The sequence below is a fragment of the Crocodylus porosus genome, unplaced genomic scaffold (assembly GCF_001723895.1).
Source record: "Crocodylus porosus isolate Cpor-Errol unplaced genomic scaffold, CroPor_comp1, whole genome shotgun sequence".
Taxonomy (NCBI): Eukaryota; Metazoa; Chordata; order Crocodylia; family Crocodylidae; genus Crocodylus; species Crocodylus porosus.
In genome coordinates this window covers 34,276,307-34,301,733 of record NW_017728906.1, presented here as the reverse complement: position 1 = coordinate 34,301,733, position 25,427 = coordinate 34,276,307, and the positions used below count along the sequence as shown (strand labels likewise).

Genomic DNA, 25,427 nt, shown 5'->3' with positions numbered 1-25,427 from the left:
GACATTTTAATACAGAGAAATGTAAAGTACTCTACCTGGGGAGAAATAATCTGCAACACTTATAAGCTCAGCAGTGCTACACTTACCAGCACCACAACTGAAAGAGCCCTGGGTGTTGTGATAAACCATAGAGTGAACGTGAGCCACCACTGTGATGCTGTAGCTGGCAGAGCAAATCAAACACTGGCATACATCTATTGATGCATGTTGAGCAAGACTAAGGATGTCATTCTCCTGCTCTACTAGGCTTTGGTGAGACTAGCTGGAGTACTGCATCCAGTTCTGGGTGCCGCACTTCAGGGAGGATGTGGAGAAGCTCAAGAGAGTCCAGAGGAGGGTCATATGCATGATTAGGGACATAAAGAGCCGGTCATATGAGGAGAAGCTGGAAGACTTGGGACGGTTCAGCCTGGAGAAGAGAAGACTTAGAGGGGATTTGGTAGCAGCCTGTAAGTATATTAGAGGCATCATCATGGCCTGGGGGAGCATCTGTTCACCAAGGCACCCCAGGGGAAGACCAGAAACAATGGGCACAAACTGATTGAAGATCACTTCAGACGGGACATAAGGAAAACTTCTTTACAAGTTGAGTGCTGAGGGTCTGGGACAGGCTTCCCCCAGAGGTGGTACAGTCATCTGCCCTGGTGATCTTCAGAAAGCACCTTGATGCCCAGTCTTTCCTGCCCAAATGCAAGGGACTGGACCTGATGATTTTGTAAGGTCCCTTTCAGTCCCTGACATCTATGAATTTATGAAAATCAGGTGATATTTTCAAAGATATTCCACAGAGCTACATGAAGAATCCTTTACTAAGTTAATGAAAAGTTTGTCATATAGAACATATTAATTCTACATGTGGCAGGAGTCCAAATGATGACCTTGCAACCCAGAATAAAGCAGACTTTTAGATTAACAGTGAGTGCTTTGGGAATACATACATATGAGGCTGTTTAAAGAATAAAAGTATTGGAACATGGGAGATGTTCCCCTAGGTAGAATCAACCTATCTGACTTCTTAAAATAAAGTTCTGACTAATAGTCTAATGCTGGGATGTTCTTGGAAGTGAAACAAGTAGGGGTTGCAGGTGCTTAGCAGCATTCGGCATCTGAGCCTTGAAATCAATCCCTCTTTTTGTTGTTGAAAGTGAGGATTTAGCTGCTAATTCACTCATCTGTTTTGCAAATATTCTTCCATCTTATTGACTTAGAACAGGGGTGGGCAAAATAAGGCCCATCGACCAAATGTGGCCCATGGTGGGGTTTTGTCTGGCCTGCAGCAGGTCCCTTGGTCCACCCTGGCTCAGGTGCTACCTGACTGTGGTGTGTCCTGCTGCCACCTGGGTACACAGCAGGACTGGGGTGGCTCCGCAGCTGGACTGCCTTTGTAGGCAGCCCAAGCAGCGGTGGGTCCTTCCAGTTGCTGCCACTGTTGGCCCCAGCCCTGAGGTACTGGCAGCGACCTGCATGTGGAGCCCTGACCCAGCACATCTCACACCTGCTCTGGACTCACCTGTCCAGTCTCAGCAGCAGTGATGGTGCCAGGCAGAAACTGTTGTTCTGAGTGGGGGGAAAAGTGGCCCCTTCCCATCGCCACTGTTGGGCAGTTCGTGGTGCAGCTTCCTGGAGCCTGTGCTGTGCTGAGTTGCCCTGTGGATGCTCTGCGCTGTCACTGCTGCTGTGCTGAGCAGTCCAGAGGTGGTGGTGACATGGAGCAGCTTGGCACAGCATGGGCTCTGGGTGACTGCAACAAAAACTGCCTGGTGAGGGGGGAGGGGCTGGTTTTCCCTGGGTCAAGCAACAGTCTGATCGGCACTACCACTGCTGCTGAACCTGGATGGGCGAGTCTGGAACAGGCACGGGGTGTGCCGGGGCTTTGTGTGCAGGTCCTTGCTGGTACTGTGGAGCTGGGGCCAGCGGCGGCAGCCGGAAGGAGCTGCCCCAGCTAGTTCCACTGTGTACCGGGGACAGCAGGAAGTGCCATGGCCAATCAGTGCGGAGAAGGAGCGGGGTGGGCTGGGGCTGCATGCTGTTGGCAGTGGTGGGGAGGCACCACAGGGTGCGTGGGCTCCTGGCTGTTGCAGGGGTAGGGACAGAGGCTGACTGGCTCAGGGGGACACGTGTCGGGGAGGCTCCTGTGTACATGCCACCAGACCTCAAACCTCCCCCGTAGACTCCACAATTGCACCCTCCCCCACAAACAATCACCCACCCTACAAACATTGCACCCACCCACATGCCTCTGCGGGGAGCCCCACTCATGCAAAACCCCACCACAGGTGCACCCCCACACACCCCCAGCCAAATTTCCCCTCCACATGCCTCACAGCCCCCCACAACCCCCATCCCCACAAACCCCATAGCCACCCACTCACCCACATTCACACATACTCCCACACCCACACATACACCCACCTGGCCCACACCCGTTGACACCCCCTGCAGTATACAAGAATAAGACTTCATTTTGAGTTATTATGCAATTACCTCTATATACACAATGCAAACGCACACAAATCAGGACGAACATATTTTTTGAAAGATGTTATTGTGACTGTTTCATTTTTAGTAATATAATTTTTGTTTGTTTTGTTTGTCATGTTTTTTTTCTGGTTCCAAGACGGCAAACTCCCTTCCCAAAAGCAGTACTTCCATGGACAAGGGGAGGAACTTCTGATGGCAAAGCTCAGGGGTTAGGAGATGGGACTTCTGGTCCCAAGATGGCAACCAGATGGTGGGGCACTTGTCAAGGGATGGGTCCACCCTTCTGGCCCTTTACAGCTCACCAAAACTGAAGTCGCCCTCCAGCCAAAATAATTGCCTGCCCCAGACTTAGAACAGTGCCTGTTTTTAATGAAAACGTGGAACAGAAGCACTCCAGTACTTTCTCTAGTATATTTGAAAGTAGCAACAACTGGAGGTGTCCATATCATCTTGGTTTCAGACTTCGAGCACAGGGAGTAGGTACGGGTAGGCAGGACTAAAATGTTTGGTGCTACCACAGGGAAAATTTGTTAGGGGTTTTGAATGGTTTGAAATTGCTGTAACTTGTTGGCTTGAATAGTGCCTTTTCTTGTTTTCCGTGAATTTAAAGATTTGTGGATAGTACAACTACTGATTTTCCTTTGTAGGTTCCCCTTATAACTTTTTAGAGACTTCAGTTGCATGGCACAAAGGGAGGGAAATCCCTCTGCAGTATTTCCTTTTTAAGTGTAAGCATATTCTTCAGTCCATCCCTATTTAGCACAGCAAGCACTTGCTTATGCTGTAATTGAAGTCTATGGGAATTGAACATGTGCTTAACTCCAGGCCTAAGCTTACTTTGCTGAGGAAGAATAGACAGATGTTCCTTTCCTGCCAGGAGAAGTGAACATCGTAGAAGTGAACTTCTTTGGCTGGTTCATGAAGCAAATTCCCACAAGGACTTCCAGCCCCTTGCTTCTTTGTGGCTGCTCAGCTCTGTGTTTCCCTTAGATCAGCTGGAATGTCTCCATTGTTCAATATTGAGAGAGTTAATTTCTTCTCGCCCTGTTTTTTTGTAGCAATATCTGATATCTCTGTCTACCGGTCAACTAAATCAACCTTAAACACACAGGCTGGGAATGCCAGGAAACCAAATGCCTCCCAAGCCTTGGGACAGTATTTTAGACTTTGTTTTAGACTTTATTGATCAAGAAATGAGAAGAGGATTTTATGATTTTATTGTATTTTTTTTTACTTCTTATTTATTTATTTTGGAACTTTTTCTTTTCTCTTTCCAAAATTTCAGACTTCTGCCCAGCTCTGTCTTATTCTGTGGTCTTTTGGAGATCTTGGTGATTTACCTTCATTCTTCATGCTGAAGCAAGGCATGCTAGCTAGAACTCCCTTCTTGTTCCCTACCTCTTGCTTTGCGGTTGCTCATTTCTCATGTTGCCTTTTTTAAAGAGAGTGTGTCAAGCTTTATAGCTTCCTCATCCTGATGAAAGAAGTTTGTACCTGAAAGCTTGCAAAGAAGATTTTTTTTCCCAACTATTTGAGTTGGTCTAATAAAAGATATTAGATTTACCCAAAGAACCTTGTCTGCCTATGTCTTTAGACCAACGTGGCTACAACCTATACCCCTGTAACTACCCAGTTGTATTTTGTATGCACTAAGCAATTTCTTAAAATTTGCTAGTGTTTTGGTTAAACAAATGTGGACATAATTCAAATTCAGAAAGTGCTTAAACCACTCTTTTAAGCATGTGCTCTGCCCACTTTTATCTTACTGGTAAGGAAACGTATTACACTGTGTATAATAAGTCTAGAAGCAAGTAAAGCATGTAAAAGTCAGGATATTCCCTCCCACCTCAATTCACTTTTTCTTGTGTTGAATTTCAATTTTGTTCCTACCTGAATATTTTAAAAGCTACCAAATGGCTGAGGTTATTCTGGACCTAATACTGTTGAAGTTCATGTGAACAGGATCAAGCCCTTTGTGCTGGCCTCTTTCACACGAGCAGCATCATATGCTGCCTCTCCATGTTGGTTTTTCTTGGATGCCTTTTTCACTTTAAACTGGAGTAAGGAACTTGCTCATTTAAATTCTCATGGGTTTCTTACCTACAGGGTGTGAGTATGATGGCAGAAATAGGCCTGTAGTCTAGAAGTATTTTTCCAAGTCATTTGGTGCTGCATTCTTATCATACCTAAGCTTACAACATCAGATTGCTATTTCAGTGTAAGTAATTCTGTTGATTAAATCAAACTCTGATTACTCACAGCATACTTTTGTGCTCTCCCTGCCTTTACAAGGGTGCACTGTTTACTGTCAACTTAAAACATACCCCCCACCCCTCATAACATGCTGTTATCCCACTGTCTGGATTTTAGGCACATTTTGATAGGGGGGGAAAAAGGACTTAAGTTATACAAACTTAGACATAGCAGCATCTGTACTGATATCTCCCACACCCTTCTAAAATTGGAACAATTACAGCTTTGCAGTAGAGCTTCCCATTTTGTTTCATCACAAGTCAAACTTGGTATTCAAGTAAAATGCAAACATGTGAAAACAAAAGCAGAACAAAAAGGAATAGGCAATACTCTGTGTGTGTGTGTGTGTGTGCGCGCGTGTTGGGCAGCCATCGGCAACTGTAACACAATTATGATGTTTGAGGTTAGTTACTAGTATAAGAGGTTGAGTTTCTGCCTTTGAGTTTGTACACATGATTAAACTGTATAGGAAATAATACAAGAGAGGATACTCAGAGAGGAAAGTATGAGTCTTCTAGCATGGAAATGAGGGTCTATGCCAGTATAAAACAGAGACCAAGCTGCAACAATGCCCTGATATTTGCCTTTTGATCCAATGTTAGATTTTGATTTTTGCGAATATGCCCAGGTAACTTTTGTGCGCGCACACACACACGTTATTTGTATATAATATGAATAATCCTATTGAGTTCAAAGTACTCATGATCTTGTTTTGCAGGATCAGGACCATAATGGATTCATGTTTATAATGAGCCGTGTCTTTGCCATCCGCTTGCACTTTGTGGGAGGTAGTATGGCCCTCTGCCAAATGATAGTGACTACAAATATTGGGACTGTGTATTCTTTTCAAATGGACCCCAGACGTAAAAGAAAAACCTTGAAACTGAGTTTTATGGAAGGTTTATAACAGACTGCTTCAGATGTTTACTCCTGCGGTCTCTGTTTTAATTGTTCTGTACATGCTGTGAAAGAGAGTCTGCATCCAAGCAGTATGTTTTGCACTCTTGCTTTCAATTTCTGTGCTCACAACAGAGAAGAAGAGCTTTAGAATGATTTGATTTAAAGTGTCAGCTTCCTGGATCCTAGGCACTTTTTCTGAGTAAAATGCACTGATGGTAATCAGATTTTAAATACTATCAGATCTGAGCACATCCCTTCTGTACGAAACGCCCTCCCAGCTCTTGTTGTGGCTATTTTAAATTGCCCCTGAAATTTTTTTCTCCCCTCCCCTGTTCACAGTAATAAACAGTGACTGTTTTAAGTCTTTCTGTTTGTTTCTGACATGTTTATTTTTTATGAAAAGGCCAAATTCTCAGCTGGGGTAAAGCAACCTTATTGAGCTCAATGGAATGAAGGTCATTTATACCAACTGAGGACTTGGTTAATTAGTTTTACTAGCAATAGACCTGTTCATGTCTAAAATAACTTCCCCCCACAAAACCCCCCCAAAACAAAACAAACAAAAATGTAATCCTTCCCCTCTTTCACTCATTTTAGCACATTAGAATTTACGCTGAAATATTTTTGGATTAGGGACTGACTGTATCTTTTAATTTCCTGTGAAATGCCTAGCACATGTTCACTTCCATAAATTAATATCTAAAGAAAATCTGTTGTACAGGACTTGGGCTGTTTGTTTCCTGCTTTGGGGGTTCTTGTAAATTTGGGACCTTATCTTGTTTCAGCAGAAATCAGTGGGTTGTTTTGCAGTTGAATTGGATCCTACCCTTGGTGTCCTAGGAGTTATTCAACCTACAGCCAAAGCTGTAAGGAAACATGCTTTTATGTGGTGCAGATGCAACACTTTTAAAAATAATTGTGTGCTCTAAACTGTAGGTAGGCCTCTACATGATGAAAATTGGCCACTCTGGTACGCAAGATGCTAGGAACGCTGCCCCCTTGGACGGCATGTCAAGGGGAAGAAACTGGCATTAGAAAGAAAAAGAAGCAAACAGGACTACAGTTTGTGAACTGAAACTTTGTGACAAAAGCTTTAAACAAGATTTTAAAAAAGCTGGACCAAGTAAAGGAGATAACTAGGGGACGTGTCAAGGAATGAAACAAATGGTTGGATCTCTTTGTAAGTCACCCCAGAATATTTGGTACACACAGGACCAGTTCGGCAAGCAATATTGGCTCTAGTGCAGGGGTGGGCAAAATGCAGCCTGCGGCCTGCCAGGCCATTCTGTGTGGCCCGTGGGGCCCCTAAAAAATTTAGAAAATTAATATTATATCTGCCCCTGGCTGCCTTGCCAAAACTCAGTTGGCCCTCCACTGAAAATAATTGCCTGCCCCTGCTGTAGTGTATTGATAACAATGAGTTGTCCTGCTAAAGTCATTGGAGCCGTTTTTGGCATAAGACGGTAGGCATGCCCCAAGGCCCATTGGAGTCTGTGGAAAGTCTCCCGGTCACTTTAATGTGTTTTGGAACACTATACATGAACCGGGTTAGACTGGGTCCAAAGGAAGTAAACACCACCTAGAACATGTTTCCTAAGTATTGTCTTTATCGAGTACATTTGGAGTTAGATCTAAGCTTCTTTTTTTAAGTCAGCTTTGAGGAGAGTTTGTTTACCCTTAGGTTGTGAAGATTTAACAAAAGATGAAAGGGATTGTAGCTTGAAATGAGATGCTCTAGAAATGAGCACTCACAGTGCCCTAGGTATATGTAAATCAACATCATCATCTTTATTTAAAAAACAGCAACTGTAGAACAGATAGAGGTCTGTTGCCTTTCATAATTCACATATGGTAGACAATATGTTAATAATAATAACTAGCACTTCTTCAGTGTCTTCTATAGGAGGAACTCAGAGTGCTTTGTGATTGTTAATAGATTAAGTTTTATCACACTCCTGAGAATCATAGAGACATGAAAGTAAAATTTTACAAATCTGTATAGGTCTTTGCCTCCTTGGTTTCTTACCCACCCAGCCCAGTGTGTCACTCACTTCTGCCACTTGACGAAGTGCTGTTTAAGAAGTGACTTAACTTTCGGATATAATAATCACACCCACCCTTTGAGGGAGGATGTAAGAGGGACAAAAAGAGGGAAGGGTGGTGGCATCTTTGTCAAGTTCCCAATGCAGTAAACTGCACAGAGGAGGAACAGAGATGGGGGGTGGAAGAAGGGAGATTATAGTCCCATTTGCATTGGTGAAAAATTCGCAGTTAAGCCAAAATTTTATATTTAAAGTAAAATTCCCACCCCCCAGCCCCAGTGAGAAGCTGGATCTCTGGCAAAGCTACAGTGTTATGAATCAAAACTGTGTAGAAGGAAAACAAAAGTCTATTTCAATCTTAAATATGTATAACCCTGAAATACTAATTGCAGTGTATAATTGTGAATACAATAAGAATAATGTAGTGGTTTATGCTACCCCTATTATTAAAATCAGCACAGGTTTATAATTACAAGTTTTTAGTTGCATTTTAAGCTAGATCTTCTCTCTTGTGGTTAAACTGGGAGGAAGGAATCCAAGTTCTCTTATCATCCTGTCAAGGAGGAGGTGGTAGAACTTGCTCCATGGTGGGAATGAACTTCAAACCCTCCTCTCCAGCTTGCTTAGATTGCTATGGCAGAGTGCGGAGGCCCTTGGCCTCTGTACTAGCTCCCTTTATGGCTCTGGCCCTGGCCTCTGGGTATTCTGGGACAAAGTTGCGGGGCTCCATGGGAAAGCTCTAATACTGAAAATTGTAATCTGTTTTGAGTGTAGAGGTAGGAGGAATGAATGGGGATGGTGTTTATTCTCTTTATGGCCCTGCCATTAACTTATTTGCCACCCATATCATCTGCCCAGGTTCTGCCTCCTCCCCTGCATAGACTTCCATAGATTAAACCAATTAGGTTATGTTTTTGTCTAAGGGAGGCTGTGTGGAAGAAGACTAACTAAACACAGAACAGACAGTTTGTTTTTAATGTACTTAAACACTTCATAACACTTAGCATTTTACAACCCTTTATGATTATAAACTGAAGTAAGTTAAATACAAAATCCTGCAGTGACTGTGTTGGCAACCAGAACAGAAATTCTGGGCCTTGCATCAACTTTTATACAGGTTTTACATCAGTACAGTCCCTATGGTGTAGTAGTGTGGTAGTCTTCAAAGGGAGAGGCCTGATCCTGTTTCCACACCATTTTAAATTGGGATTGACTTGGTTGGAGTTAGGGGAATTACACTGTAATAACATCAGATTCAGGCCCAGAGGGACTTGTTCATTGTTGTTTTGTACATTGTACTGTCATTTTCTGCAGTGCCAGGTGGTTGTAAAATGCTGCCAAATCGGAATAGCAGTTTTATACACTGACTTTGCTCCAATGTAAATGGCTAGTCGAGATGCAAACTAATGGTGAATCAGTCCCAAAGTGTATGGGAACAGTATGCTCGCTGAGGCACTGGGACTGTCTCTGAATTGTGCGTGAGCATGCACCTGCATGCATACCTTCTCTCCCTGCCACCCCCCCTTTCATGCCCCTATTGAATTTTAATGTCTTTAAATACAAACCCACACACATGATGAGTAGTGATTCTGTGTTCAGTGTGCTAATGTGCAAAGCAGCATCTGGTGTATAATTTAAGGCATCATGATGTCAATATTGATTTTATTTTGCAAAGTAATCCAAACCAAATGACACCAACCAAGCCATCTTTGTTCCTCAGTATATTGGATTTCAACCTGGAGGTCATAACTCTGATCCATTTTTTTGTGGGTAGATGGGATATTTTTCTGTTGTAACATCAACTCAGGATATGGAAAAGATTGAGATCTATTGCATGGTGAATGGTGCACATACATCTTTGTGCATGTACATGTCTCTTTGTATAATAAGTAGGTATCTAGAATCCGAGGCATTCATGCTGCTAGCAGTTTAGAGGATGGCAGTGTTTAGGCAGTCTTCATGTGTTGGGTTATTTTTGTTTGTTTTTGTTTTCATACTACAATTCACTGACAAATACATAGTTGAGCTATTCAGTGATGGGGGATGACAGTCTGGCCTTATCATAGGGCTAGGAAATGGAAACAATGTTAAATGTGCCTGTGATACTGACTATATCTGGCCACTTAGCCTTCGTTTCATCATCTATAAAATCGGGGTGATACCTCCCTCACAGAAATGGCTAAAGTTTATTTAAGCCTGTGGAAGATGAATAGCGCTACCTACGTTTTAAGAGTTTTTGTAATAACATCTGTTTAGTAATCTTTCTTACATCTCTTTTGATCCTTTGTTTTCTTTCTGCCGTAAAGACTGGATTAATACAAGGGTAGTTCTGCTTGAATTATTCCTGATTGTGAATTAAGTGCACAACTCATTGGAATTAAGTAAACAGGATTTAGTCCATAAATAATATCTCACACTTTTTCTTGTGCTCGTGCCCTTGCTCTCTTGCAGTCTTTTTCTTGTTTGTTTTTTCTCATGTTCAGTTAAAATGATGGTGTTGACTTTAAAACTCTCTTTTAGTAACTAAGCCAGTCCCCCCAAAAAGCTCAACTATATGATAGAACCTGCTCCTGTGGTTATAGTGGGACCATTTGTTCTTCTGTTAATGGGACTTTTCAGTGTTGTTTAAGTAATAGTCTCTGGAGTCCCCCTTGGCTGTTCGTTTGGTTCAAATAACATGTTTTGTATTAGACAGTTTAAAGCCTCTAAGGGCTGCTTCTTAGAAACTGTCAAGGCCACTGATTTGTGGGTATGCAAAATGACCGTGGGCCTGATGTATATATATTTTTTCCTTCTTACTGATGTAAAGCAGAAGAAACTCCACTGAAACCAGTATTTCAGTGGAGTGGAACCATTTTAAAAATCTGGGTACATGAAAGGCCTTTCATGTTCTGGTCCCAGCTCATAAAGAATCCATATTTAATAAAGTTTATGAACTCTCAGGTACATTATGCTGGTTTTCATGCTTCAAAGCACAGTGGAATTGAGGAATTCACATAAATCGAGATAAATTAAAGATTAAGTTAAATATTGATGAACCATTATGTTTGGATATTTTTAGTAAAGTCTTGAAGTCAATCAAAGGGTGTCCACCATTCAATTCAGTGGACTCTGAATTGTGCTCTGTAAAAACTCTGACTCTCGTTTTTAACGTTTTCTTCCCTTGTGTGTTTGTTTTTAGCTCCCACAGCATGCTGTTGTACTTCATGCTGGTTTATAGTAGCTTATCTTTAGTTTGGCAAGATGCTTTGAAACTTCATGTGACCAATACATATTTTTCTCTTGAAAATAAATGACCATTGCATCTAAGGTGCCATTGGTTTTGTCTAGCTTTTAGGTGTAGGATCTGAATCTGTTCAAAGATGAATACCGTGGGATCTAAAGGCTATAATTCTTATTTTTACTATTCAAAAAAGCTTGGTAGTTAATGTAAACCTCCCGTACCTATTATCTGACACTGTCATCGCCAATGCACAGCTTGTCAAAGTCATTTTGAAATGTTGCTCTGACAGTAAAATTAAAACTGTTGGCAGAGGGTGGAAATAAGAACAACCTGGAATGTGGCATGGAAATGACAGCAATTATTTGACTGTCTGTTTCTGAGGAATCAGTAGAGGTGTTTGACTAAAAGTTCTTGAATGAAATGCTTTTTAGTGAGTCTCAGTTGAAAACGCAAACTCCCTCTGTGTCTCTTGTTTTGTATGGGAGTTTGCTTCATTGCAAAACCTACACATGACCAGAACTGAGTGAGCTGAAGAAATAATTATTTGTGGTCAGTTATGGGCAAGTCGATCTGTACCTCTTGTGCAAGATAGTTTACTGCAGAGCTATGCACTTCCTCGTACGCATCTATTAAGTATATTTTTGTCCAGATGGCAAGAGAGAGGTGCTCCTTATCCAATTTTTGCCATGGCCCAGAAACTCAGACATTCTGTGCAAGAAACACAGAAGAATGCTGATGCCAAATAGCTCCTATGGATGTTTTCTTCTATCTAGCTGTCTAGAAGGAGTCTTTGGTGTGGGTCTCAGACCTGCGAATAGCTCTGTATGTGATTTAACCTTACATCCTGGTTGATTGGAAGGTTTTGCATGCAAAGTTTTTTGTTTGTTTGTTTTCCCTTGGACTGAACTTTCAGGACTAGAGCCTTAGCTTTTGTACACTTCACAATTACGGTGTAAGTTTGTGAACTGTAGAAGACTAGTGGCTAAGTAAAACACAGGTCTTATCATTAATTTTACTTAACTCGGTGTTAGTTCATGTACAGGTTTGTCCTGTTTATTTTGTAGGAAGATTTTAATTAAGTAGGCAAGTATGCTGGCTGGTTGCTGGCCACTGCTCCTCCAACCTCATCAGGTACCTTTCAGCTATCTTTTGCAGTACAGCTTTGAACAACAGGCATCAATTTATCACTCGGTTGAGGTATGTTTTGACTTCCTTGAGGGGACCTGGTAGTTTACCAGCTTATTTTTTATCAGGGCTAAAAGGGAACTGTTTGTGATTGTACAATACCTGCCTTTTACAGATCGCTTTCTAATCCCCAGTAGACACATCAGTCTGAAATAGCCATTCTCCTATAAGGGAATACTGATATACTTGGTCTGATATAGTTTTTAATGTCGTTCTACAACCCCGAGAGTTTGAGAGCTTATTTCCTTTTTTGGGCAGAGGCCAAAGGTGAAATAATGCAGCATCTCTGGGAAGTGACTGTAAAGGTGGGAGCAGGGAGTTCCAGTAATACCTTCTCAATAGCTTCTCAATCAAATGCATGCAGCTTGCAAGTCACGACTAGGATGATATTCCTATTCTTTTGTTTAAAAAAAAAAGAATAATTTCTAAACCTACAACCTACATTATTCTTTCATTTTCTCGGACAGTTGCTGAGCAAAAACTGCTGCTAGCTGAATGCTTCCCTGACTTGCCTACGGGCCATCCATTTTGCCTTCCGAGATTCCCTTAGTCACAGTTTAGTTGTTCTATTACGGACAAGTGGGATTGCACAGGTGTTACTGTGGGTATCCAGAGTAAGTTGCAAATATGTAAATAAGTGAAGGCAGTGCACAGTCTAGCTTGAAGCATCTGTGTTTTCCATAGTGGGGTGCCAGAAAGGCAAATTTGGTTTTGATTCTCCGGGCTTAGGATGGGGAGTAAAAACCAGGTTTTCTCATGCAAACTGAGCAAGTTTGATGGAGGTGTAGTGAGATACAGTAAGTGTGGACTTAAGGAAAACCTAGCTATGGCCCTAATTGCTTTAATGATCTTCACCACACTGAATAGTACGCAAACTGTATCAAAAGCTCATTCTGGGCCACATTCTCCACCTGTTAATGGCAAAGGGTCTCAATGATTGCAGTGGTACTGGATTGTGTCCTACAATATGCCCAGCTAGCTATAAACATAAGCAGGTAATCACTCATACATTTGGGCATAACAAATTAGAAACTGGTCTTGTGGTCAGTGCTCACTCCCTTCGCTGAACACTATTATAAAATATATGTAGGGGAGATATTTTTATGATTTGGATTACATGGATCACTGCATTCACCCCTCCTCTGCTTATTACCAATGGGATGCTTCTTCAAACCCATCTGTTTACAAACTTAGAAAATAACATTAATTAATTTTTATGTTCTTAAATTGACCCAAAATATTGACCAGTTTAGCTTTGTTTGTAACTTGGACTATGGAGTTATTTAATTATATAGGGAGGGGAGGAGGATGCAGGGGGTTTGTTAAAGCTAATTTGGTAGTAACATTTTGTTAAGTGGAAGCTTAGTTCTTTTTGTTGTTGAATAGCAGATGTCATTTAAATTACTCCATAATGGTAGTTGTAAAGGTAGGGTCTAATCAGCATTTGGCAAACACATTTAATGCACTCTGTCTCATGCAGGAGAACAACTTGATCCAAAATGAGTCATACTAAGAGTTACTCCCAACCATACTTTTTCCCAAAGTGAAATCATTTTAACAATAAGCTAAGTCATATGTTAATTAGCAGGTGTTTTAGGGTATGACAAGCCAATGACGTTAATTAGGGGTGATAAGTGTATCTTCCCAGTATTTAATTTTTGGCATGTGTCTGAGTGGAAGCCCTTTCTTCAGAGGAAATAATCTGCAGAGGCTTCCTCAGTCTGTCAGGGACCTAACCATGCGTTGAGAGAACTCTTCTCCCTTGCAGCTCTCTGCAGACAAAGCTGCTTGTTAGAAGCCATCATTCTCTCTGGATGTTTAGAAGAGCATATTACCTGCTCTCAGGGTGGCTGACTGCTGCTGTTGATGATAAATGAAAGAAATCCCAAGAAGATCCATTCTGTAAAAGGTATTTTCCTCACAATAGCCCAAAAGCAAAATGAGACTCTCTTCATTTGTTTCTTGATGAGTATTCCATGAGAGGGGTGGGAAGATGGACCAGACCTAGTACTCCACGTGTTTCTGGGTCAAATTGTAATACTCTTCCAAACAACTTTAAGTATTTTTTTTTTTCCAGTTGTATCAGTTGTTAGTGAACAGATGCCAGAGCCAGTGTGAAAGGGAAAAAGCAAGTGAGCAGACTCATAGGGATGAGCTGAGATCATGTATTTTACGTTGCACAGGTTTTGTGTTAGAAGAAAAAGTATCTGCCATCAACTGTCATTTGGAAGGTCATAAATCTCAACTGACCAAGAAAAATATAGAACATGGACTATGAGAGCTAGTGGTTTTTCTGTTGTGATTGCTTTATACGTTAGGTATTCCTTGTATAACAATATCGTAAATTTATAGGGGTAACATCTGTACAGTATTTTGAATATGGAAAGTATAAATAAATACACTGTGTAAGTGTGTTTATGCTATAAATGCTGCTATTGTCCCAACGTGAAGCCTAAGGTGTACTTAAACTGTTTGTTAGCGGGAGTTTTTTATAAACCATATAAAAACAGAAGTGTTTTGCTATCTTGAATTACCATATTTACTTGATTTAAGATGACCAGTTCCCCCTTCAAAATTAGATTCTAGACATGGAAAATTATATATTTGTTATAAATTTCTGTGTCTATAATGTAATTATTGGAGGGGAGTTGTCTTAAATTTTGTCCCCTGACTGTTGTGGCAGGAAAACTGTATCGTGGAGGCAGGTAATGGGAAAAGCAGAAGTAAAAGGGCAGGTGGGAGGGAATCGGAGGTGGGAGTAAGTAGGGAAGGCAGGGTGAGGAGTGGGAGGTGAAGAAAGCAGAGTGGGTAGGGAAGCCAAGGCAGCTGATGAATGGGGGAATCAAGTAAATATGGTATTTGCATTATAGCTGCACCTTGAGGCTGCAGTCCCATTGTGGCATATGTTGGACAAATCTATCGTGAGAAACATTTCCAAGCCAAAGAAATTGAAATGGAAACGGCACTTTATATTATTGCACAGGGTATACTAAACCACAGTGAGAGGAAGGGTCAGATGTTCAGTGGAGCTTTTAACTGCATGCAGTTTCTAAATCTCCTCAATATGAGCCTTCAGGTGCTAGGCTGTTTTTGAAAATCCTGGCCATTGGTGATGTGTACAAGGCACCATATAAAACCTATGGCAGAATTGGGAATTGGATGCAGATTGTTTCAGTCCCAGCCCAGTGCTTCAAATACAGTATCCTCTTTTCTCTGAACACCAGAAAAAATCACTGCTATACAAAGGAACATACCCCAGAATTGTAAAACATGGCATATCTGACCTGAATCTCAGCACCCATGGAGCAGAAAATATTTTAAAAGTTTTATATAAGTTTGCTCATGAGTCTTCTAGCAAACCATCATCAAGGTTTGTATCCAAGTGCATCAACTGAGCTGGATGACAGTACAGTATAATACAGAGCCTGGAAATACCTGTTCTCTAAAAACATGTGAACATGAACTGACAAGCCACAGTTTTGCCTGGGAGGGCTTTCTGCAAGGGTGTTGTCAGTCAGATTCTGAAAGCACTCCTCAGCTGGTATGTGTCACTTATTCTTTGGAACATGCTCAGAAGTTCACTTGTCATCCCTACGAATCACCCGCTATGGCTAGACTTAATTAAAGACGTATCTTCATCTTTCTCTGTGCAGTCTCAGGGAAGAAGAAGGGCAGCTGCAGCTTTGGGGGTAAGATAGGACCATGGGAAAAGACTTTGTGAATAAAAAAATAAGAGTAAGCCCTGAAAAGTCATCATAAAACATTCCGTGATTGTAAGATGGAGTCTATAATTCTTCCAAGCCTCCCCAGAGCAAGACCCTGACTTTTTTTTTTTTTTTTATTATTTGCTTCTTTTGCTCTAATACTGTAGAGGCTGAAAGGTTAAATCACTGCTTTTCCTTTTTCTTCTTTTTCTTTTCTCTAATTTTAAAATTAACCAAAGGTCAGTTTCACATATAACTTGTATTGTTTTTTGTCTTCTGAAGCTCCCTGGAAGAGCCTCTTACTGGGGAAGCAGATTGTTAGTGTTTTTGTAGAAATCCTGGGAAAGCCAAGATTTAATTATTTTGCCTACTGGCAAGCCAGTAGGCTAAGATGTCACAAGCTGGTGTAACAGAATGCAAATTAATGGAGTGCTTGAAGCCAAAAGGTATGTCTTGTTTAATCCTTTTAACTTTGAAAACCACTTAAGAAAAAGGTTAAACAACCACTTTCAAGCCCTCCTAGTCCGTGAAAATGTCTTTCCTTTGAATATGTAATTGCTTTAGGTATGTGTAAAACATTATTTGCCTCATTTTGGTGAAACCACTTTGACGCTAATGAATAAGATGCTAAAGAGTATATGAAATCTGAGGCTTGGGTGTGCTGGTGCATTCGGGGCTACTAGCGTATGCAGATACTTATGCCTCCCCTAGTTCTAGGAGGCTGTGAGCAGTTGCTGTGCTCTAGTGGGTCTGAGGACCGGTAGATACAGTTTCTTTTATCTGAATCGCTCTCAGCTTGCTAAACCTGCTCATTTGCTCTGAGTGTGTTAGTTACAGTAATTTAAAATTTTTACAGGAGTCAGTCAATCCAGCCAGCTCCTTTCTCCGTGTCTTTCCCTAGTTTGTCTCTTCAGACTGATCCACTAATTTTCTCTGTCAGCTGTGCTCATTTTCTGTCTCAGTTAAGCTTACTATGGGATTTAGGTTTGCTGTTTGATTCCGTTTTACTATAAGTGGATGTGAAGTATTTGGCTGTGATTTTATTGACCCATTCTTCCTGGGAGAATTTAGTACCTAACCAGAAAGGGTGGCAGGTAACATCTCAAAGTGGCAAGACACAATTGAAGAAGAATCTGATATTTAAAATATCATGGCTTCAGGTTACATGCATGTGCACATCATGGGCAAGCTCAAGCATTTACTGTCTGAAAACTGGCCATTTATATCTGTGATGACCTAACTTGTATGTCCATTTTTTATTTAAAAAGGACAAGTGCACATTTTATATACTGCATTGTGCACATGCAGTATTGAAAAATCTGACCCACAAATTTGTATACAAAAGGCATCCAAGATGTTATTGTGCCTGATTTAAATCAAAGCATAAAAGATCTATATGGAAGAATGATTAAATGGTGCACAATAGTATAAAAAGGCATAAATATTGATCCATTAACTAATTTTGTACTTCTTGGTCTGTCATAATATTATCCCTGATGTCTGTTTTAGTTCTGGGATTACAGTTTGTTCCCTAATTTTTGCTCTCCTATATGGATGGATGTAGAATCAAAACACGGCAGGCTGGTGGATAAACAGCAGCTGCTCTAGGTTTTTGTTTTCACATTTCTTAGCAACAGTAATAGTTAAAAATAAAATAAAATAAATAAATCAGATTTTGGAGGACATTCTGTCCAGGTTTTTAATTTTTTTTTAGTTACACTTTTTGCTTATTTGACTTCCCTAATGTTTCAGATGGATAAGCGGTATAAAGGCGGAATATAACAGTTGTGTAATGTTGCTTTATAGTCTTACATGCTAGTTCCATTTTCCCTAGAAGTGGCTGCATGTCAGTGATGTGTGGAAAAATCCTCAACTGTGACTTATTAAATCAGTTTAAGGTCCTGATTCTTCAATCATTTATCTACATAGACAACTTTACACTTAGGAATAGGCTTGTAATTATTGATGTACATATATATTTGCAGAGTCTGGGTCTTAATGTGTATTACTTCCTGATCTTTCAGGATGAAAAGGACTATTTACTTGTCAATTTTCATTCTCTATCAGCATTTGTAAGATATGCAGAGTAGGTCAGAAATTTTAAAAATAAATTTAGCAGTATATAGGTGGAGAGAGAGTCAGATTGCCCTTAGTGAAACACCATGGATGCATCTGATCCATTATCAAATTGTCTCGATATACAGTGAAATAGGAATAATGTGACGATATAGTCAAACTGTCACTTTAGACTCTAAGAAGTCACTGTGGAAGTCTGTTAGAGGTAACAGTTAATTCAATATTTTAATTACTGGCTACTCTCACATTGTTCAGACTTGTGAATCTGAGGCACCCTGGAGAGGTGTCCTCTGTAATTTAGATCTGAAAAGCCAGGGGCTTGAGACCTTGAACAACAGCTGTTCCCACCAGCCAGAGTTCTTGTTTGTGTGAAGATTACCAAAAGGAGCATTGAAGAAAGGGGGGGGGGGGTTTGTGTTAAGAAAGCAAACCTTCAAACACACCCAAATGACCCATCTCATCTTAGCATGAAACTTAACAAGTTACACCCACTCCTTGAGCCAGAAGTAGAATGAAAGGCTGACACTTCCTCATTTCTGTTACTGGCTGGTAAAGCTTGTGAAAGACAACAGGAGAAAATGTTTTATGCTGTTTATGAAAGGTAAGTTACTCTTTTTTTTAAGGGTAGATTTGGTTCTTGCTTTAATTTTTGTGATGGCTGATAGAACTGACAACAGTAGCCTTCAGACTTTAAAACTGTGTTTGTGAGTTGTTACATTGTCCTCTAAAATGTCATGTGCACTGGAAACAACACAATACCTTCCTTAGGACCTCGGTCTTTCTACTGGCATAGATGCAAGAGGTTTCGCAATAGATATGATAAAACTTTTAAGTGCTTCCTTTTCATTTTCAAAGTATTTGTCTGCTCTCCAAGGCAGTAGCAGCAAAAGCATGTGTTTTGTTAAAGACACTAAAAAACCAAATTGACTTACTAAAACCTAGGCATTTAATAGCTAAATACCCTAAGAGAGAAAATGTAGTATCATGTTACTTATTAAAGATGCATCCTTTTCCCAGCTGTCTGGCTTTATTTTCAGTAATTATAGGTTGCCATGCTCTTTAATTGTTCAAAATGAGGTTTGTGAAAGGCTTCAACTTGAATGAAGCCCTGTTAGATATTTCTGCAGCGTAGTAAAAGCCTGAACATTTGAAGGGCAATGCCACAATACTTTAAATAAGGGAAAAATGTGGTCTGATTTACATAAACTTTTATAACCTTTGCAGAGTAAAGGGTTAAAGCTTTTCCATGTTGAGAAGCTCTTTTTTTTGTGAGGGTTATTTCTCTGGTTTCTTACTGAATTATTTCATATTTCAGGTACCACCAACTTTAAATTGCTTTGTTTCAGTTTTTGGAGGGCAAAAGCATGAGTCCAGAATCCTGGGCATCTGAGCAATAGCAAATGCTAATTACTATTTTTAACCAAGTATATCAAAGTTAAGGCAGAAAGCAGGAGAGTGTGACACATTATAGACAGTGGCGCTCAACCTTCTTGCCCCATGTTCTGGAGGAGTAACATGGGGGCCAGTCTGTGGGCTGGATCCTGTGAGTGGGGTCAGAGCTTAGGCTGTACACAGCACGGTGGGGTTGGTCTGTGGGTATGCTGCAGCACGCCAGTTGATTCCAGCCAAAAAATGACCCTACAGACAGCAAGATCCAGTATGCAGGCCTGTGTCATCTGGCCTGCAGGACTCCCCATGGCTCTGGAAATTTGGTGGCCAGGGAACAGTGGCAGAGTTAATTAGCTTGGTTTTAGAAGTCTCAGAAATGACTTGCTGCCACATTTCTAGACCTTTTGGGGGGCCCCCACAGGCTGGATAATACAGCCCTGCAGGCTGGATTTCACCTGTGGGACAGGGATTGAGCACTACTGCACTAATTCATTCAGATATGCTTGAGGTTTTGTAGACTGCAGCCTACTTCTGCATTTGATGGAAAGCTCATTCTTCTCTGAATGAGTTAGTCTATAAGGTACTATGTTATTTTGTCTTCTGCTTCATTTCAGACTAACACAGCTAATTGCCCCTCATAGAAAAAGACTCTCTCAAAACTCTGGTTTGCATTAAGAAGCAACCCACTGCTGACAGTGAGTGTTCAGCAGTGGAAGCAATTGAATCACCATGGAAAAGCATTATAGGTCCGCTTCAGACCAGAGCCAGTCCAGACCAGCACCACAATGATGAGAAGCATTAGTCATCCTTTTTAAACTGCTGATAGGCATGGCCAATCTTGAAGATAAACTGGGTTCGGAATTGGTTCAGGTTCATTGTTGCTGATGTAGTTTGCCATTAACAGGCAATTTTCCTAGAATGGAGAAAGCATAAAGCATACATTTTCTGGGGAATTAAATTACTCTAAATGTTTGAAAAGTGTCATTTTTGGCATTTCATTTAATATGCCAGAAGCCCATTGTCAAGGCAGCTATTAATTTAGTTGACATTATTTTCATATTCCGGGATTGATTTAAAACTTTTAGACTTGATTAGCATTTTTGAACTGTGGGGGGTGGCTTTTATTCAACCCATTTTGAGTTCAAATGGATCGGTACTGTATGAAAATGTGCAGAAAATTGCTATGCTGATCATGGTATATCAAGCTAAGAAATCTAGAGCAGAATCATGGCTTTCTTAGTCAAAATGACTAATTAAATGTATTCTTCAAAGCCTGCACATATGTTTTTGTTGGTGTTTTTTTGGGGGGGGGTTTTGATGTTGGCAGACTAGTGTTTTTCCAACTTTTATTCTCAAAATCTGCAGTAGCCCTTGATAAAAGATGGGCTCTTCATGAATTTGTTGGCATAGTCCGTAGCCCGTTGAAATCCACCAACAAAGTCCTCGTCAGCTCAGTGAGGTAGGGTCAGGCAGATAGGACTTGATCATGCAGCGCTGAGGTCAGTGGGAGTTTTGCCATTGGCTTTTAGGATGGCAGGCCCAGGCCAATCGGTCTTTCTTATCAGAGCCATTGCATATCCCCATTTGTTGAGAGCTTTGTACCTAGCAGCAAGAGATCCATTTCTTGGTGCCCTTTAATTGTGGCTCTGGTTTGTTAGTTCATGTTGGTTCTTTGCTATCATATGAGAATTAATGGTGCAAGAAAAAGAGGTCCCAGGTAGACCAGGCACTCTCAGAATGAAATACCAGTTCTTCAACCATTTCGTTTTTTGACAAAATGAGTAAAAGTTTTAAAGTTAATTTTAACTGCAGACAAGTGAAGCAAGAAAACCTTTCACAACAAGAGGTGCGACTCTTAATCGTTATGTCTCTGTTGAAATGCCTCCCGCAGTCTTGCAGTATAACAAAATAATGCTGTGTGGCATGTTTCAGTAAGTTTTATGGAACAGTAATTCATTGGTAGATGAGAGGAATACATTGTTTATATTAATATCCTAGCATGAGATTGTTAAGATCAAAATACAGAGCCCTGAAAATGGGATGAACATAGCTGTGCTGCAGAGAGTTAAAAAACAGAGGGGAAAGGAAAACTTACAGTTAATGCATAAATGCTTGTTTTAATCACATTTCATATGAAATCTCACATAAAACTTGGAGGTTTGTAGAGCCAAAATGTGGTTCCTCTCTTTCTTTTAAATACCTAGCGTTGACTGCAAATCCTAATTGAATCCTAAACAAACATGAAAATCTTTCTCATCTCGCTCAGCAGGCTTGTTCTCTGCTGCTTGTTTTGTTTCTCTGTGGGATGGTGTCAAAAGACTTTAGGAAGAGGGAGCATTCATAATGTATAACAGAACTGTTTTTTTCCTTCCAGGAGGAAGTTGTTTTATTTTTGTGTACAAAACTTCCATAAAGGATTCCTTGCAAATGTGGTGAAAATGTATACTGTAGGTGGCTTGAAAGGCTTGTAGAAAACCTAGTATCAAACTGATGTCGTCTTTATACGTTTTATATAACTGTTTTTAGGAACTTTTGGATATGCTTTCAGTAAGATTCTTTTATTTATTTATTTATTTATTTATTTATTTATTTATTTGTTTGTTTGTAGTGTATGAATGAGAGAGACTGTTAGCCCCTGAAATTCTCTCTTGTGTTTTAGCCTGAAAATCATGGCTAACATACTGAAGGAGCTTTAAAATCAAAAGGTTTTGAAAAGCAAGTTGCAATCCAAGCTCTAACCAGTGTTACAACACCATGTGCATTCTGCAGTTGTCTGATGTCTGCTTTTTGTGATTTTTTTTTCCTTGTTTTTTTTTTTTTTTTTGCTCATCCAGGGGTGATTAAATTACCATGCTATCATTAGCCTTTGAAGGTTCTAGGTTTGTTGAATCCTTACCCACAGTTCTCTGTTAACATTTTTAACATGATTTGTGCTGCCAGTATGGTTGAAGCATGTCTATACCACCCTGTCCTTCCTCTCAGGGTTTCCTGCCATTGCTGATAATGATGTGGGAGTGTAACCTGGGTGCCTACTGTCCAGAAGATGATCAGAATTCTAACTGCTGTGCTGCCTAAATGTAGTAAGAATGAGTTTGTGTGAGTTGATGGTTAAGTTGTTTTGTATACACTCATGCTTTTTATCATAGCTCCACTGGGAGAGCTGTATTGGTAGTAGTAGCTTGGGAAATTTTAGGAAAGCGAAACTATTGCTGACAGCAGAGGTAGAGCCACAGGCCAAGCTGTGAAAATAGGGTAGTATGTGTCTCTAAATCTACCCGGGGTATGGATTACTTGCATCTAGCATGTGGGTAATGGCCAGCTAGTGTAGAAGCTGTTCCAGATGGAAATGTTTAAACAGAATTGGCTTACCCGTGTAGAAGCCCACGTGTGGAAGTGTTGTCATTGAGGCCCAGCACAAGATTGTTTAATGATGCAGTGGGATCTGATCCCAAAAATCACATCTCCTACTGTGCTGCATGTGCATGGAATCGGAGATCAGATTCTAGTAGCACCATTACTACCTGCTGGTGTGTGGGTTCCTCCATGCCAGGCATCTTGGCCAGAGCTGTCTTGGGGTTTAAAGTCCCTGCTGGGAGCCTCTGCTCCCCTGTGCCAGGCAGCTTGGTCAGAGCTGGCATAGGGTTCAAGTCCCTGGTGGGGGAAGCCTGCTGGGTTCCTCCCCTCTGTCCCAGCCTCTAGCCAGTCCAACAGTCAGCTTAATGTTGGTTTCAGCCCCAGGAGCTGGATGCAGACTTGGGAGGGATCCCAGGGCTGAAACAACCAATCAGCTCATTGTCTGTATCAGCCCTAGGATCACATAGGAACCCTTGGACACTCTGGTATGATCCTGGGGCTGGGGAAGCTGTCAACCAAGCCATGCCACGCAGCCAGCATCAGGGTGTGCAGTAGAGACTGCCGTATATTCAATTTAAGGAGCTGTGGAAACCAGCCACAAAATTATTACATTTCATTACTATTTAAGATCAATCAACGGGCTAATTGAGTGTTGCGGGCTAGTTAGCTGTATCATCTGCCAGGGCCCAGAGTCTGAGTCAGTATGTCAGCTTCTGTATCTATAGAATGTTTTTGTAGTAGCAGGAGTAGAGGGCTATTTTTAGCTGAAAAGTTACTCTGCAACTTTATTTTTCTTTCCCAACCACGTGGAACTTGTGGGCTCAGTTCCATGAATTTACACAAGGAAATCTCTTGTGCAGATTAATGGTACACTTTCTGAAGCGCTGAATCAACATTCTTTTTAAAATTGTCTGTATGTAACAGATTTTTTTACTTTGGTATCAGTACACAGAGTACCAGCAGTACTGTTCAGGCACTTCTTGGCAAGGCTCATTTGCTTACTAGGCTGATGGCATTGTGCAAAGTGATGCCAAAGAGCTAGTGCTGAAGAGATCTTTGCATAGGTTGAAATTCAGATACATGTCTGGGGTAGAAGTGTGTGTAGAATCTAGAGCAGCAATTCCCAATCTGTGGTACAGGTACCACGAGTGGTACACAGGCAATCTATCCGTGGTATGCATTAACAGATTAATTATAATTACTTTTATATGACAAAAATTTGCTGGTGGTACTTAAGGTGGAATAATTTTAAATTGGTGGCGCACAATCTCTAATAGTTTGGGAACCGCTGATCTAGAGCATTGTTTGTGCTACTTTCCCAACTATTCTTGCGGATTCACAGAACGACATTCATCCATTGTCATCTAAAATGGATGTTCTGAGCATATATAGATATCCTCTTCACATACCATGTTTCACCTGGTAGTATGGAGTAATGCCAGAAAGTCAGCAGTGATGATATGGAGATATAAAGACCTGTTTAGGTTGCATGTGGAGGCATGGGGATACTAACTGGTAGCTTCAGATTGATGGGTTGGGCTGCTGGGGGGCAGGGGAGGCAGAGTGATGATTGGAGACCTGGAGAAATGGAAAAACGGGGAAAATGTAGATCTTGAGCTCCATATTTTTTAAATATAATGAGCACCAGCTGGCTTTTTGAATAATAAACTCTGCCCACCTTGTTTTTATTTTAGCAGGATGCACAGAATTGTACGTACAAATCCTGTTCCTTCATTTGCCCTATTGCGTAGCTGCTGTAGGAAGTGCTAAAATATTCTTTTAGCAGTTGTTTCAGACCCCCTCACATCTCATATTCTATAACTGATTCCAGTAAGCTTTGAAAATCACATTTCATAACTTTCACAGATGGGCTGCAAACAACTCTCTCTGGCAGTGTAACTGAATAGCTCTAATTTAAGCTGGAGCTTGGGGGGAAAGAAAACGGGGAGAGAGAAGGGGATGAGGAAGAAACTCCTTGTATCCACTTCCCAGATGAGAATTGTCTAGGTTAGATTAATCATTTGTGTTAACTTGTGGGCAGGTGAAGGTATATTAAGAATTTGCTCCAGGCGCTTGCACATTTCATATGAGACAAAAGACACCTGGGAGTTTCATACCCTGCAGTGTAATTCCATTAAGAAGTGAATATGTGAAAGGATGGGGTGCCCAGGCAGAAGGATTTTCTGCTTCACATTGTGTGCTTTACTGACCTCCAAGGCAAAAGTTAGGCTGGGACATGCTGGGAACAACGGGACATTTTAAAATGGTCAGGCTGGGGATATCAAATAATTACAAAACAAATTTCACTCATGTTTAGTTGCATTGAAGGCTCACTGACTGTATGCTAGCTACTATGAACAAAAATTGGTTTTAGGAATTATGAGAGGCCATCCTGAGCTGATACCTTTTTGTTGCAGAGATTGTGAAATTCAGCAATAATGCACTAATTACATATGGTAAACTCCAACTTGTCATAAGTGAGTCAGCAAAGAGATTAATCTAAGAACCTGAATTAAGTTTATCTTGTGGTGTTTCTATATGAATAATATTGATAAAAGAAATTGGGGCTGTGCAAAGCTTTGGTCACTGATTCAGTTCGATGGAGATTTTGCCTGATTCAGCTGCCGAATCTCTGAATCCAAATAAAGTCAGAAGACCCTTTAATCTCTCGGAATCTAACTGGAACCCTCCAAATTGATTTCGGAGAGATTCAATGACTCGAACATAGACACAGGTTTAAATGTTTTTTTCTACATACCTCAAGGTACCAGGAGGCTTGTGAGCACTGAGATGGTGGGGTGGATGGAGCATCCCATAAGG

General features: G+C 40.9%; 1 protein-coding gene across 8 annotated transcripts in view; it reads left to right on the top strand.

Moving 5' to 3' along the window:
• TIAM1 (T-cell lymphoma invasion and metastasis 1) overlaps positions 1-25,427 on the top strand; it is a 263,725-nt gene that overhangs the window by 81,124 nt on the left and 157,174 nt on the right. Inside the window, exon 1 of one of the 8 annotated variants that reach the window (XM_019528815.1) lies at positions 18,251-18,465. The exons of the other annotated variants lie outside the window; for them this stretch is intronic. The gene's annotated coding sequence lies outside the window, so the exon portion shown is untranslated. Of the gene's footprint in view, positions 1-18,250; positions 18,466-25,427 lie in introns of those variants that run through there. 8 annotated transcript variants of the gene reach the window in all.